Here is a 14,402-nt window from a genome sequence, read left to right as displayed (position 1 = left end):
ATTCTGAGCAGCAAGGATTTTATGAAAGATTGTCTGCCAAGTCTTAACTTGAACTATACTTTTGCAGTATTACCCTCACTTTGAACTACTCATTCACAGCAAAAGGCAGTTTCATCAGTTTTCTTTAAATCCTCAAAGATTTGAGGGTTTTTTAACTTCTATTCCATGTTTACTTTCTATCATTCAGAGAAATAATCACAGTTATCTAATGCTTCATAGATGAATGTTTTGTAGCTAACTTAACTAGGCCATAGTAGGAATCAGTATGCTGACAAAAAAACCCAACTTTGTAGGTAGCTAACGGAAATTCACTTGCTGCAGGAGCATCACTGGCTGCTGACAGATGAATGATTCACAAATGCAAATGAGAGAAATAATATTTTACAGAAAGGAAGCACATTTGATTTTAGCCACAATTTTGAAATGTGTTTACAAGATGTTCTCAGACATGACACATTCCTTCCAATGCCCTTGTAAAAGTCTTACCAAGTAACACAAGAAGCCTCGTCCACTAACCCAAATCAACAAAACCTCCCCTGCACCCTGCAGCCTACAATAGCTAATGATCCAATAAACAAAACCCCTACAAGTTTACAAATAAAAGTTACTGATTTAGTCATCTATGGTGAAGACAGACTAAACACGTTTACTAGTTTCATAGTGATATATTCACCTGCATCATGGCTACGCATGATGCCATGTCATTGGTGATGGCTATTGAATCAGTAAGTAAACCAGCAAAATGAGACTTCACAGGGCCCTGTTTTAACTGTCAGGCTCAACAATGCCAACCCATCTAAAGTGTCTGAAAACCAAACTGGGCTTTGACACCATGCATCAAGCTAAGCAGCATCAATTCTCTTCTTCAAGAGCTTAACAGACTAGGTCTGTTCTTCCAACAAATCTACTCAGCTATCTGTAGTGATCACTGCTCCGTCGCCAAGGGTGAAAAAGCCTGCTTAACAAAACCTCAACAAATGACTGCAAACTTTGACAGGTTTTTAAAACTGACGATTCAGTAGCCATTTGCTATCTGACCTTCATTTGAATTTTTTTTCATTCTCATGTTGCAAAAATCTATTACATTACTGACTGAAGCTATTAGTCACTAGAAAGCCACTACCATGTTCCCCAAACTGGGGAATCATTATCACCATTAATTTCAAAGGATAGCATTAAAAGAGACAATATTCAATACTTTACTCACTAATCCCACTGCAACTTCTACTATAAAAGCAAGCAGGTTATGCCAGCCTGGGTCATTTCTTCTGAACCATTTTATTTCCAGGGAAAACCTCAACAGTATCTAGGGCATCTGGGGATACCTCGATGGAATTCAGAGTTCAAGGATCTGTTCTGTAGTACTGATACAGTGGTAGACACAGAGGGCACCTATTTCCACATTTAAAAAGATCAGTACTGATGCAATACAGGGAAACAAGGAAAGAGGCAGGGCATTCCCTCACAAAGCTGTTATAAATCTTTCATCCTACTCTATTTCATGTGCGTTCTATTATCCTCCCCTCACAATATTTCTGTATGACCTAAAGCATGATCTACTTTTCTATACTTTTATTTCTCTCATGTCAGGTTCATTTACCAAGTAAGGATGCTTTCATTTGCTTTACAAGGTATTTCATAAAACCTCACCAGCTCTTTGGGTGCTATTCTTAGGATATATGATGCCAGATGAATTGCCCGGAATATACAAATACTTATTAGTGCAAAATTTCAGCTGTGCAGAAGGTCGTCACAGCACTTACAGAACAGCTCAGCAAAACAGCTATCTTAGTCCTGATCCTAGCCTCTTTCCACACATTAAGGGCTTGCTTACACAGGAAGCCTTTAAAGGGAAAAACAGTTTAACAGAAACAACACAATATCCCCACCTTGTAGTTACAAGGATTTTTGTATCCCAGTTGCAAACCCTTATGCATGCACGCACAGATACGTATATATATATATATATATACCTATCTAACCTCAAATAGCACTGTTATAATCAACTTTTACCATTTCCAAATTATCGATGTTTTCAGTCATCCTAACTCCTGATTCCAGTTCAGTACCTTGAAGAAAATAGATTAAATTTCTAAGACACATACATGGAAAAAAAGTTGGAGGGTTTTTTTTTTGTAGACATCTGTTTAGGTCCACCTATTTCTATTATAAAGTGCTAGCCCAGCACACTGCAGAAAAGTACAACTGGGAGAAATGTCCACTGCAAGGCTGCCTAAATTGTCCCATAAGTGCAAGACAGCATCAATGGTAATACTATCATCCTAGATGGATGTTTGTCTAGCCTGTACTGTAATATCAGTAACAGTGAGGATTTCACAGCACCCACAGATATACTATCCCAATGCTTTGCTACTGGTATCATTTGAAAGGGGAGTCTGGGTTTTGAGTTTGTTTCTTTTCTCTAATTTGTACCCTCAATCTCTCTCAGTGAAAACAATGCAAGCTTTAAGGAAGTCCTTAGAGTGCAGGGCTGTGCAAAGGGTATATGAAATGAAGGATTGCGGTGACTGTGGAAAAAAAACCCAAAACAAACAAATTGAATTTCTGGCCTGGAATTTCTGCCAGGAGGTGGGAAAACAGAAAACTGAGAAGGTCTGAGGAGAAGTCCTGGGTACCTTGGAACTAAGATTAATAGAACTCAAAGATTGTGGAAGTGGTAGGTAGGAATTGGGGAGCCAAGTTAAGAGTTCCTTTGATGCCATGTTTTTTATGTAGGTAGAATGTCTTTGCCTTTATAAGTCATGGTACTTAAAAAAGAAGGTAATAGTGTCTTGGAAGTGAGCTTTAACAGTGACACACATGATGAGGCGGGGGCAGTCTATCTAATGGAAAAAGAAACTAGTCTCTGCTAATAAAAGTGTACAAATCCATCTCACAAAGCCTTGAATAACAGGGCTTTGTTAATATACATCAGGCTTGGAGACATCTATAAACAGATTGCTGAAGAAAAGCAAGTAGCTCCAAGGTATAACTTACTCTGTTTTCCCACAAACATGCTTCCTATTGAGACAGTGTATTCCATTATCCACAGGGATAATGGTTTAAGTCCTGAGAAGACTGAAACAGTCCTTTCCAGGTACATCCTAGTAGTAAGAGGAGCTCAGCTCTCGTATTCCAGAATTTCAGCTTTTAGTCAACATAGATCCCCAAAGATAGCAAGGAAATGGTGAACAAGGGATTCTAGTGCTGCCACCCAGTTTTCATCTGGCAGAAGCACAGGTGTTCCTGCACTACAGGACATGGCCATGGTCCCCAGGGGAGGGACTTGCTCACCAAAGGACTTGCATCTCACAGAAGTTTAAAGAGAAGCTCTAGGCTGGGCACTCATTATTCTACTGAACCTAAGCCTTGGTAATTTAAAGAAGAATATGGTCCCATAGTGTGTTAAAAGCAATCAGTGAACAGCCCACCTAAGTACCATATATTTCAAACGTAATATAGCCATTTTAGTTACTTTGGAAGACTCTTGTCCATGTTCAGACTAATCGCAAATGGAGAAGATAGCCTCTATAATAAAGCTGTTTATCTGAAATTAAAAATTGGATTAATTTTTCTTTCCCTCCTACACGACTGGAACCTCATCCAACTTCTATCATCTTCCAAAACCATTTCTAATTGACACATTCGCAATTAAAAAAAAAAAAAATCACAATGGCAAAAGGTGCACAATTAGCAAACATAAAGGCATGCACCTCTCCACAAAACTGATACATTCCAGGAAGCAAATCCAGTTCTCAAATGGATCTACTGAGTGAGTGAACTGCCCAGCAGAACTCTTGTCTGCTGTTCAGAGGCAACAGAGGCAACAGATCCATGCCCTTATCTGTGGGACTGCAACAATAATAAATAAACCTGGTTTTCAGTGCATTAGCTTATCCTGCACCACTGCTTCCCTACTAAAGGAAGGACTGTTCTCCATAATACAAAAAGCTAGTACAGATTTACTATGTGAGCAAACTGATATGTTGAATAACTGCTAAGTAGAGAAGATGAATAGCAGCTCTATGGACTTCCAGAGTAATCAAAGTGGAAATAAACATTCATTTATAACATTCAGCATTTATCTATAATCTACTAGTAATAGACACAAATGAGATCTCATACATAACAGAAGAAATAGCACCAAGTATTCACACAACTTCTGGCTATCAGATAATTAGTCAACTACAAAAATGAAATTATACCTGTAAAACCTTCCCCACCAATGTCCTGGCTGAGGGGAGCAGGGTATGGAACGGGGGAGAAGATGAAAGGGAGAAAAAGTACCACCAGCCAACCAAAGAGATTCCTTGTAGCGCCATGGCATAAAAGTGGTAAATTCAGCACCCAACCACCTGACACTGAAAGCATTACTTTAAAGTACACAGTGACATGCACAGAGTGACTTCTGACACGAACAGACCTCTTCATAATAAATCTGCGGAATTATGCTCCAGAATATTCATGAACTGACTGAACCAACTCAAATAACCCTTGGTCATGGAGCTTATGTGTCAGAGCTTAAAATACACCTTTGCAGAGTTAAGTTTAGAGCAGATAAGTGAAGTGAGAAGGAAGACAAGCAATAAAGATTTTAATCCTCATTTTTGCTAGGTCACCACCTGGACCCAGGAAAGAGCACTGCAGCCAGAGTCCTGCAGCTGCCAACTCTCCTTTTGCAAACAAGGTAGGACATGGGTGAAGCAACACATAGCTGCTCTCGAATCACCAGCAGAGGCCCCCGATTTTACTTGTTTGCACCACCTAACTGGAGAGCAATCTTAAACCAAGCATGTCGTCTTTTTTTATTTAACTTCTGTAGCTGTTTGTGAAATAAGTGGTGCCAGGCCCCATCTTTTTTCTTCTCCTTTAAAAGGAAGCACTTAGAAACACAGAAACCTAACCTCCCTACCCTGCTAAAAAAGCAGCATGTATGACCAAAGTTGGATCCAAAGTCACTGCAGTCATTGCAAGGTATCCTTTAACTTGAACTGCCACAAATTCAAGCTCATATATGCTTGTTGCTGCTTGGTTTCAAAATAAAACCTGGTAGCTATAAGGAATAGGTCCTGCTGTAGCAATATTATGGCCTACTAAGTACTAAACAACATTTCATTAGCAAGATAAAAGTGACATCTAACTATCTTTTCAATGTCCTTCCTTCAAATCCATCAGTTAAACTAAACTGCAAATGGATGACAGGGGAAAAACGTGTCCTAGCAAAGCTTGCCTTACACAGGTGATGCTTCTTCACATACACTCATTTGAACAACAGCAAGCCAAGAATGACTATTCACAGGATCAAACCCTAATATTCAAATGTAGGTAATTCAGGCTTAGCTGTTGTTGTATCTAAGCAATGATATGTTGCAAATTTAAAGACATTCCTACTCTACAATTCATATGGAGAGTTAATTTGTTTTCAGGGAAACTGCCTACAGATTTTTGGAATCCTCACCAGGTTTCAGCCTTACTTGCACTAACCCAATATGACTATACATAGGACTTCTAGCACACTGTTCTAGAGGTCAGGAAGATTTCAATAATCAGAGACTATTTGGTATTCAGGGCTAGACGGAAAATCTTTGGCAAATGGAGGTAGTACGAAGCAGCAATCAGAGCAGCTTTTCAAGAGATCTAAACTCCACACCTCATACTGCTTCTTTTCTATAACAGCAAGGGAATTAAAAAGAGTCATGGCTGTCTCCCTTGCACGGCATCCCCAGGAAAGAAGGGAATGACCATCTGTGTTGGGAGTATTAACAGAACCTGAATTCTGATGTTCCCTGAGAAGACTGCTGAGGCAAACAGAATGACACAGCTCTCCCTACCTCAGTACCCAGTGCAAAGCGAAAAGGCCATCTACAAGCTGCCCTTAAACTAACTGGGGTACAATTATAAATCTTAATCTTGTAACACATGCTAAGTTCAAGAGCTGAAGAACTGATAACGTATAAACTCCAATACTTGCAGTCAGAGAAGGTTATGGGCAAAGAGTGACAAGCACTGAAGAAATGCATAAGCTGCTCTGTAAAAGAGCAATCTATCAAGGGCTTATATTTTGGACAGTTTGAGAAACACAGGGGGAAGTGATTACTGCTCCTTTAAAGGAACAATGCAGGAAAAAGAAAGGCAATTTAAGCCTGGAGGAAGCTGATACAGAATGCCAGCTGAACTAGAAAAACTATGGAGGCCCCTGGGATTGCTGGAGAGATGGAAGAAGAGTTTCAGTTAGGTAATTAGAGCTTCAATAGAAGAATAAATACTCCACAGGCAATCCACAGGTTCTTCTCACCTCTCGCCACTTCTTCTCTCCAGCAGTGACAGCTGCTTGTGAAAGCAAAGGGAAAGGTCTCTCTCATTCAACTCATTAGTTAGTAATCCTCACTGGTAATGCAACAAGGAGCACAATACCAGGAGGAGCTGCCAGCCCTTCCCTCCACTGCTCTGAGGCAGAACGCAGGGCTCCAGACCTCACAGGCGCTCACCCTAGTAAAAGCAATGCAGTGATGGAGCCAAAGGCCACGAGTACACTTTGGGAAGAGAAAAGACAGACCCCAGGGCAGGGGAGGAATGTTCACATCACTTTTTTCTGCGTTATTCTCCTGCCCCCCTTCCTGGCCCCAGAGGGGAAGAGACTGCTGCTTGCAGCCAGGCTCCTGGAGCAGGAGGTAGTGCCTTGCTAGGGAATGATCCTAAAGGAGCAGAAGGGAGGCAGCAATGACAGTGATCCACTGAGGATTTGCTACTTCAGCTTCTTTCTGTGACAGTGAGGTCAGTTACCAATGGAAGCATGCTGGGTATCAATGTCGTAAGCTGAAAGAGACTACTTCTCTCCTTTGCCCTGTGATGAGGAAACAAAGTACCATGAAGATACTTCCACCCTCCAGAGGGCCTTTTTCAGAAGGATTACTGAAAGAGCTGTGAGTTTGATTCCCTAGGAAAATGCTGCAGCAAGTGAGTCACTTAGGCATTGGACCTGACCACTGACACGGTCTTCTGAAAAGATATGTTCTGTGCAGCTCCACTCTCATGTCATCTCTCAACCTGAAGTAGGTTCCACAGAAAAAAAGAAGGTGACAATGTTCTGGATTTCAGTCAGCATCCCTTAGCATGTAGGAAAGCTGAAAGACAGTCAGCTGCACAGCTTGCTCTTTATTCCATAGCTGGGGCCATTGGTGTCAGCTAAGATTTGCACTGGAATACCAGGTACTTCAGCACTGGTTAATAAAGCTGTGACCTCCAAACTTCGCATGGCACTAAGAGAATTTTTCTAAAACTGCTCTGTGCCTACAACAAGCAGCTGGAGAGAAAGGAAAAAAAGAGAAGATTTAGTTAGTGTCTGTGCAGGGAGACCACTAAAGCCAGTTCACTTCTCACTAAACGAAAGGTTTAGTTCCTTTTGTGACCAAGCTATACACAAATCTTTGTTGCCATACACTGCTTTTTAGTTTATTAATAATCTACCTGATGGTCTACTTCTCATCGTTCCTGAAAAGACCTAACCACCAAACATACGCATTTGTTTCAAGTGACTTAACTGAAATGCCTAGATGCAGGAGGCTTTCTCAAGGATTTTCCATAGCTACAGATGGAGGATGAAGTCCAGATGTGCACTGAGTAAAGCTAAGAGGAAGTTTTGATCATCTTAAGCGGTACCCATTCATCCCTAAACACTCAACTTTCATTAAAAATCTGTTCTCTATTGCTTCATTTCCAACAGCGATCTGCACACTTGCACTTTCCCTCAGCAGTCTTTGCCAGCGCTCTTTAGCTGATATTTAGGCCACATGTTCCAAAACCAGATCAAAACCATTTGCCATGGACTACCTTCATTGCTAGCAGACCTTCATGTCTCACACAAATGTGTCCATAAATTCAGTCAAGGTTTAGGTAACTGTACACACGTAATAGAGACACTCAGGAAAATCAAACAGTTGCAAGATCATTAAAATTACAAATCACTTTCTTGTTGTGTTTACTTACAGCCATAGTTACAGGTTTCAACTCTACTTATGTTTAAGAAAAAATGATTTCCCCATCCTCTTATGGGTTTTGTGGATGTTCAGATTTGTATGTTCTCATGCAAAACTAGTATACCAGCCATAGCTCACTCTCAAAAACTACAAACAATGATAAAAACATTTTCTCTGTATCAAAACTATGTAGAGAAAAGTTAGAATAAATGCCTGGAGAAGAAAACATGCCTTGAGAGAAAGTTCTGTGTTTCAGACTATACTCTTGCCAAATCCGTGGACTTCTGAGCATCTGTGGTCACAAAACCAAAACCAAATGCACCAACAACCTGCACACAAGCACAGCCAAACCTGAAATCTATGAAATATGAAATACTACAATGAAAAGTAATATTCTTTAAATGTTTAATTCAGCCATAATGGTGAAAGTAAGTATCTACACAGTGACAGCAGAACTAGGCAGTGTGCACCAACAGGCATTTCTAATGTAGACACTTCTAATGAAATTTATTTTTTAATGTATTCTTTAAGTGTATTAAGCTGCATAGGACTTGTTTTAATTCAGCGCAGAAAAGTCATTTAATATTGCAAGTATATAATTAAAAAAATAGATTTTCATATTAAGATTTAAGGGAACACACATAAAACTTCCCAGGAGGCACCCAGATTCTTACACAGCCAACCACAGAACACACACATGGAGACAGCCTCTCTTTGCTCTTGACCATATGCACACAGATGTAAGAAGCTACTCACAACGCTAAGGTGCTGCACTTAAATTTGGCAGACTTGGACTCATATCCACCAGGTTGAACGAGGCTCAGAACAACCTGGTCTACTGGAAGGTGTCCCTGCCCGTGGCAGGGGTTGGAACTGAATGAGCTTTACGGTCCCTTCCAACCCAAGCCAGTCTGGGGTTATATGAAAACCTTCTACGAGTCTCCCAGACTGTAGTTCAATGCCTTTATACTAGCTTGTATCACTGGTCACACAGAAGCCTCCCATAAGTAAGGATAAGCAAGAGAAGGCAGTTTTGTTCCTATCACTTATACTGGGTGCCAGTTCTGCCCCTCCACACACTTCCCACAGTACCTTCCACAAGGACTTTCTCCAGAAGTTATTTCCATACTCCTAAAGTGTCTTAATGATTTCGGTAGGCTTGTGCACCCCTCCAGACAATCCCTGGTGCTTTCCTTGTCTGCATGGGCTAAAAAGCTGCAGATAAATCTGGAGAATTGAGACCAACTGAAAGCTCTAAATCTCCTACTAAAGACATAAAGGCAGCTATGGTGTGCCCCAAATTAGTAAGAAAATCCTTCAAGAGCATCTACTCATGTATTTTATACAATCCTAATGGAGGTTTGTAGTTCCGAAGGGTTACAGTTTACATTTTTGCTAAATGCATGCATTTATGTTGTGAAAAAAGTCCCTTAAGACAAAACTAGAATAAACACTTTATCTAAAACAAAAAAGGGGGCTACTTTGTTTTTTTTTAATTTCTCCATATTAATTGACTGACATCATAGTAAAAAAAATGAACAAAAGAAGCAAACCCCAAACCCCATAACCAACACACACACACAAACCACACAAACCCAAAACAAAAAGAATCCCCAAACCCCAAAGCCAAGCCCCCCCCCTGACCTCAGTGCAATTTTGCTTTCCATTCAGCAGACAGTAAAACGTATTTTCCTCAAAAGCTGGTCCTGAGTTAAAGAAAGAAGCATGACTTAAGATCACTTGTCTCCTGAATTATTCCCCCCGAATGTGTCTGAATATGGCCACTGGTGTAAGGGAGTGTGAGCATCATGGATCCATTCACAACTTGCTCAGCGAAACAGAAGTTTATAATTCAGTGTTGTGCAGCTTGCTGCTGAAAATCTTATAATTACAACCCTATTTGGATGACTACTAGGCTATTAATGTTCAGCAATAACATGAAAGTAGACAATTTATTACTGTTTGGCACTGGACGTCAATCAATTCAACCAAAAAGAATCTATTTAAAAAATAATAAAAAGTGAATACTATCTAAGCTTAGTGCGCTTCCTGCTTATCCAAAGAAGTCTGATAATATTGAGTTAGTCAGCAAGGTGGATTTAAAACAATGTATTTGAACTTCAGCAGCATTATGAGATCCCAATGCAGAGCAATAACTGTGAGACAAAATTCAGCTAACAGAGAATGCCCCAAAGTATCTTTTAAATCTGTATGTGGATTAGGTGAGGCTGTACTGCAGAGCATGTTCTACATCTTCCTGTAGTTGCTCAGCCAAGTGACTCAGAGTAAGAATCAGGACAAGGAGCTCTTTGAGGCTACAGAGATGACCAGGACACAAAGTTGGTCCAGTCTGTGGTTGGAATAGTGTGATGCAGCCAGAGTAATTTCATATCTACCTCCTACATATAAACTAAAGGTACGCTGTACAGGAGCTGTTTTGTGCTGGAAGAAATTAGAAAGATGAGTCACTATCTGTTGGCTCTGGGACATGGCACCTCAGGTCAGAAAGTATGAACCCACTCTGCAGATGTGTAGTATCAGCAAAGCTATCTTTTCTATTATAGCACAGAATTACATAAAGCTATTCTTCCTGATAAAGATCTTGTGAAATTATTAGTTAAAAAGAAAAAAAGCCTGGAAAAAACTTGCCATTTCCATTAAATACTAACGTGAAAAAAACAAGCTAGGACTGAAATATCTCATATCTTAATCAGTTCAGTAGAAAGAATTCTAATTTATATTCTAAGGTTCTATTTCCTGTTACAGGTCCAGGGTGGGGGAGGGCAGACTTTTTAGAACTATCCATTTATATAGAAGAATATTATTATTTAAAGGATCAGTCCAATAATTTTTCGTTTTTTTTATCTTTAAGCACGGACTTCAGAGGTGCTGCTCCTAAATGCGCCTTGTGCCAAAAACATTAAGGATTGAGGGATTAAATTCACAGTAAACTGCAGACAAACATGAAACAGCTTTTCAAACATCGGTATATTGACTTGAGTAGTCTAACAGTGGCCTGAGCTTTGTCTCCATCTAATTTGACCTTCAGTTTATTTTGACCTCTCAGACAAGAAAGTCTAGACATTGACCTTGACTGAACTGAACAAACACTTTCCCTTTTCCATGTTGTTCTAAATAATTTTAAGCACAAGATCACTATCCCATTTTACACCATTACTTACTCTAACAGTAATACTGGCCACCAGAAATTTTCTTTGACTGCAAAGAGAAAAACAACAGTATTTGACAGGAAAATGCCAAAGCCATGACCATAATATGACACAAGTTGATAGATATGTATTGCTGCGTTTCCCAGAAATAAAAACACTCTTTAAAAAGGCAAAGAAATTTAACTGTTAGTCCCCTCAAATCAATGCTCCTGCTCCTGTTAATCACATGTGACCTCTATTTTCTCATGCAGCTCTTTGACTTCTAGTACAAAATATTAAAAATTAAAATACAGTTCAACTTAATTGGAGGATAACATCACTAGTGTGCTCACATGTCGTTTTTTCCCAAGCTACAGTAACACTAGAAAACTAATGACACAGAAACACAATTATTTTATTTTCATTATCCAGATGAAAAATAAGCACATAGAGAATTAAAAGACTACTGGATTCATATGAGCACTGTCTTAAGAGGAAATGTTTAAAGATAACAGAAAAAAAATTCTAAACTATTATTTCGATCAAAGCTTTTGGGTTTTTTATTTTCTTTTCTTTTTTTTTATTATTTTTTTTAAATATGTTGAACATGTGTTAACAACTGTAATAAAAAAAAAATACTTCTGTGAGCACTTGGATGTTGCCAGAACATGAAGAAACCTCAACTAAAAAAGTTTTCCTCTCAAAATGAATTAAAGTTCAGACCTCACAGCTGGCTTTTTGAATACCATACAATCAATAGCAGTGTAATATGGAACAGTTTTTATTTATTACTCAGTTACTACAAAACTCAGCATATGGGTCAAGAAAAATTAATCATCAACCTGGTTACTGATTTGCCAATGAATAGGAAAATTATGCCCAAATACATAGTTTGCATATATTTAGAACCCTGACAGCACAAGAAATGCCACCTATGTCCAGGCTGTCAGCCCCTTGTAAAAAGCCACTTTACCTCGCACTTACATAAGCCCCTTAGGAAAATACCTGTCATCGTTCTGTACGGTGAAGATGCACCAGTTCCTCCAGTCAGTATAATCTGAAGGACAACACAAATATCTTGAAGGAAGAATCACCTCTCTCTAAATTCTTCTGAAGCTTGAAGAAAAACTTTTGAGACTGTACGACCCAGGCTCACTATTAAACTTGCATCAAGTAACCACATTAACAGGTGATTACTCTGTCATTAACTCTGCGCTTAACAAAGAGTACATTTTTTACCTACATCAGATTTTATGCAGCATTCCATAGTGCTCTATGAGGATAGTAGATAGCTGCACATACTTACTGACAGCTTGCACTCTCTATTCTTTCAGTCCAGGCTGATTTTCTTAAATTGCCTCAATACTACTACTTCTACACTTTGCTTTTTTACAACGCATGCATTTGAAATTTCTTTGGTCTTATATAATATTTTAACTATTCAAGTAAACATTTTAAATGAAGTCTCATTTAATTCTGTGTTTCTGCATTTCTGTTCTAATACCTGTTTTCTCCATGTCATACAAGGTTTGGTAAATTTAAATGAGTACGAGGCAAACATTATCCATATAAATACATAACTACTGATGTACACAGATATACACACACACAGACAATACTTGCCATTACATTTTGAGACTTTTAAGAGGACAGAACACTTAAGAATGGAAAAAAATTAAAAAAAGGCACAAAAATCCTGTATTAAGACATCAGTAGTATTAAATCATCCGAAACTGCTACAGACAAACATTTACACTGGCATTTACAAGCATCCTAACAAGAAGTGTTGAAAAGGGAGTCTGGTTCAGAGATAAGAGTTAAGAGCTCAAACCACATCCCTTAAGCCACCTTATTTAAATGTCAGTTTGGGTGTACCCAAGGCACCGAGCAGCATCTTGTCCACTGGCACTCCAAGGAAGGTCTGACAGGACTGGGCTGTGTCAGCGCACGACGCCGGTACATTGTCTCAGCGATGGACGCGCTACGTGCCAGCTTCCTCCACAGCTCTCAATGTATTATTAAGTGCAATTTCGAACCAGCTCAATCGCAGGGCTAGATGTGACACACCAAAGCGCTTCTACGTTTATTATCTTAGCAAACAACACAGTGTTATAGCCCCTTACTGCTTCCTGCAAATCCGCAGCAATGATGCAAAGCAGCATTTGTTTTAATTCCCTTTTGGAATACAAATGCCTGCCTTCGCTCTGCCTGTTCCCAACCAAGACGCACTGTGGACAATAGTTTCTGAATCAGTGACACCTTTTCACACTGTTGGCAAAAACTGGGGAAAAAAAAAATAAAAAAATATTGTACTTCAATCCCAGAAGAAACGGGAAAAAGAAAAGAAAAAACACAAACAAACAAACAAACAAAAACAACAAAACACCCAAACCTCAAAACAAACCAATCAAAAAACAAACAAACAAAAAGGAAAAAGCTTAAAGAACAAAGGCAACATTAAAACACGGTAACAGTAACAGAAATACCAGCGATCGGGGATGAGAATTAATGGGCAGAAAAGCAGCAGCAGCAGCACTTATTGCAGAGGCACAGAGAATCCTCTCCCTGGAACTCACGCAACTGATGACCTCTCCAACTGCTGAATTAAGCGGCTCCGGGAAAGCAAACACTGACTGCCTGGTTTCAAGACACACATCAGAAGTTGTCAACTCCAGTAACACAATTACAGGGGATGCGGGGGGAAGAGGTGGAAAGGAAGGGAGCGACAGAGACAGAAACGCTGCAGCTCCAGGCGCTGCTGCCGAATGGAGAGCGGTGAGGAGAGCCCTGAGCATGTAGGCGAGTAAGAAGTGAAGAGCGTTTACCGGCAGCGGCGGCGGCAGCAGGTTGAGCAGCCCGAGTGCCTCACACCGTCTCTGGGAGATAACTTAGCACCGGTGCGGATTCCTCCACAGGCGAGGGGCCCCCCCTTTCCTTCCCCTCCCGTCCCGTCCCTCCCCCGGGGACCGGAGCTGCGGGAGCGGCCCCGCAGCTTCCCACAGCCCCGGCGGCGGCGCGGAGGGGCCGCGGCTGCGGAGGGAGCGCGGGCCCCGTCCCCTCTCGCGCCAGCCGCGCTCTGGCTGCAGCCCCGCCGGACCCGGCTGCACGCGCCGCGGCCGCCAGCCAATCCCCGCGCTCGGCACCCGGCCGCGCGCGCGCAGGGCCCCCGCGCGCTACCGGGGCCGGGCGGCGGCGCGGTGAGGGGCGGCCGCGGGCGGCGGCGGCGCCTCGGTCCCTCAGCCCCGGCCCAGCGGCGCTCCGCGGGCGCCCTTGCTCC

At 40.9% G+C, this 14,402-nt stretch overlaps 1 protein-coding gene across 2 annotated transcripts in view; it reads right to left on the bottom strand.

Moving 5' to 3' along the window:
• The window catches only part of TENM2 (teneurin transmembrane protein 2), a 681,089-nt gene extending 667,023 nt beyond the window's left edge, over nt 1-14,066 (bottom strand). The window contains exon 1 of one of the 2 annotated variants that reach the window (XM_061456391.1): nt 13,951-14,066. The gene's annotated coding sequence lies outside the window, so the exon portion shown is untranslated. The remainder of the gene's footprint in view (nt 1-13,950) is intronic. The other variant, XM_061456390.1, reaches the window with a different exon arrangement.
• Nucleotides 14,067-14,402: the final 336 nt, after the last annotated feature.

This window comes from Pezoporus flaviventris, unplaced genomic scaffold (genome assembly GCF_033815535.1).
Source record: "Pezoporus flaviventris isolate CSIRO_AGI_PZ_B2104156 unplaced genomic scaffold, CSIRO_AGI_Pfla_v1 ptg000023l, whole genome shotgun sequence".
Lineage (NCBI taxonomy): Eukaryota > Metazoa > Chordata > Aves > Psittaciformes > Psittacidae > Pezoporus > Pezoporus flaviventris.
Note: the sequence above shows the minus strand (reverse complement) of the source record. Positions and strands in the feature narration are given on the sequence as shown.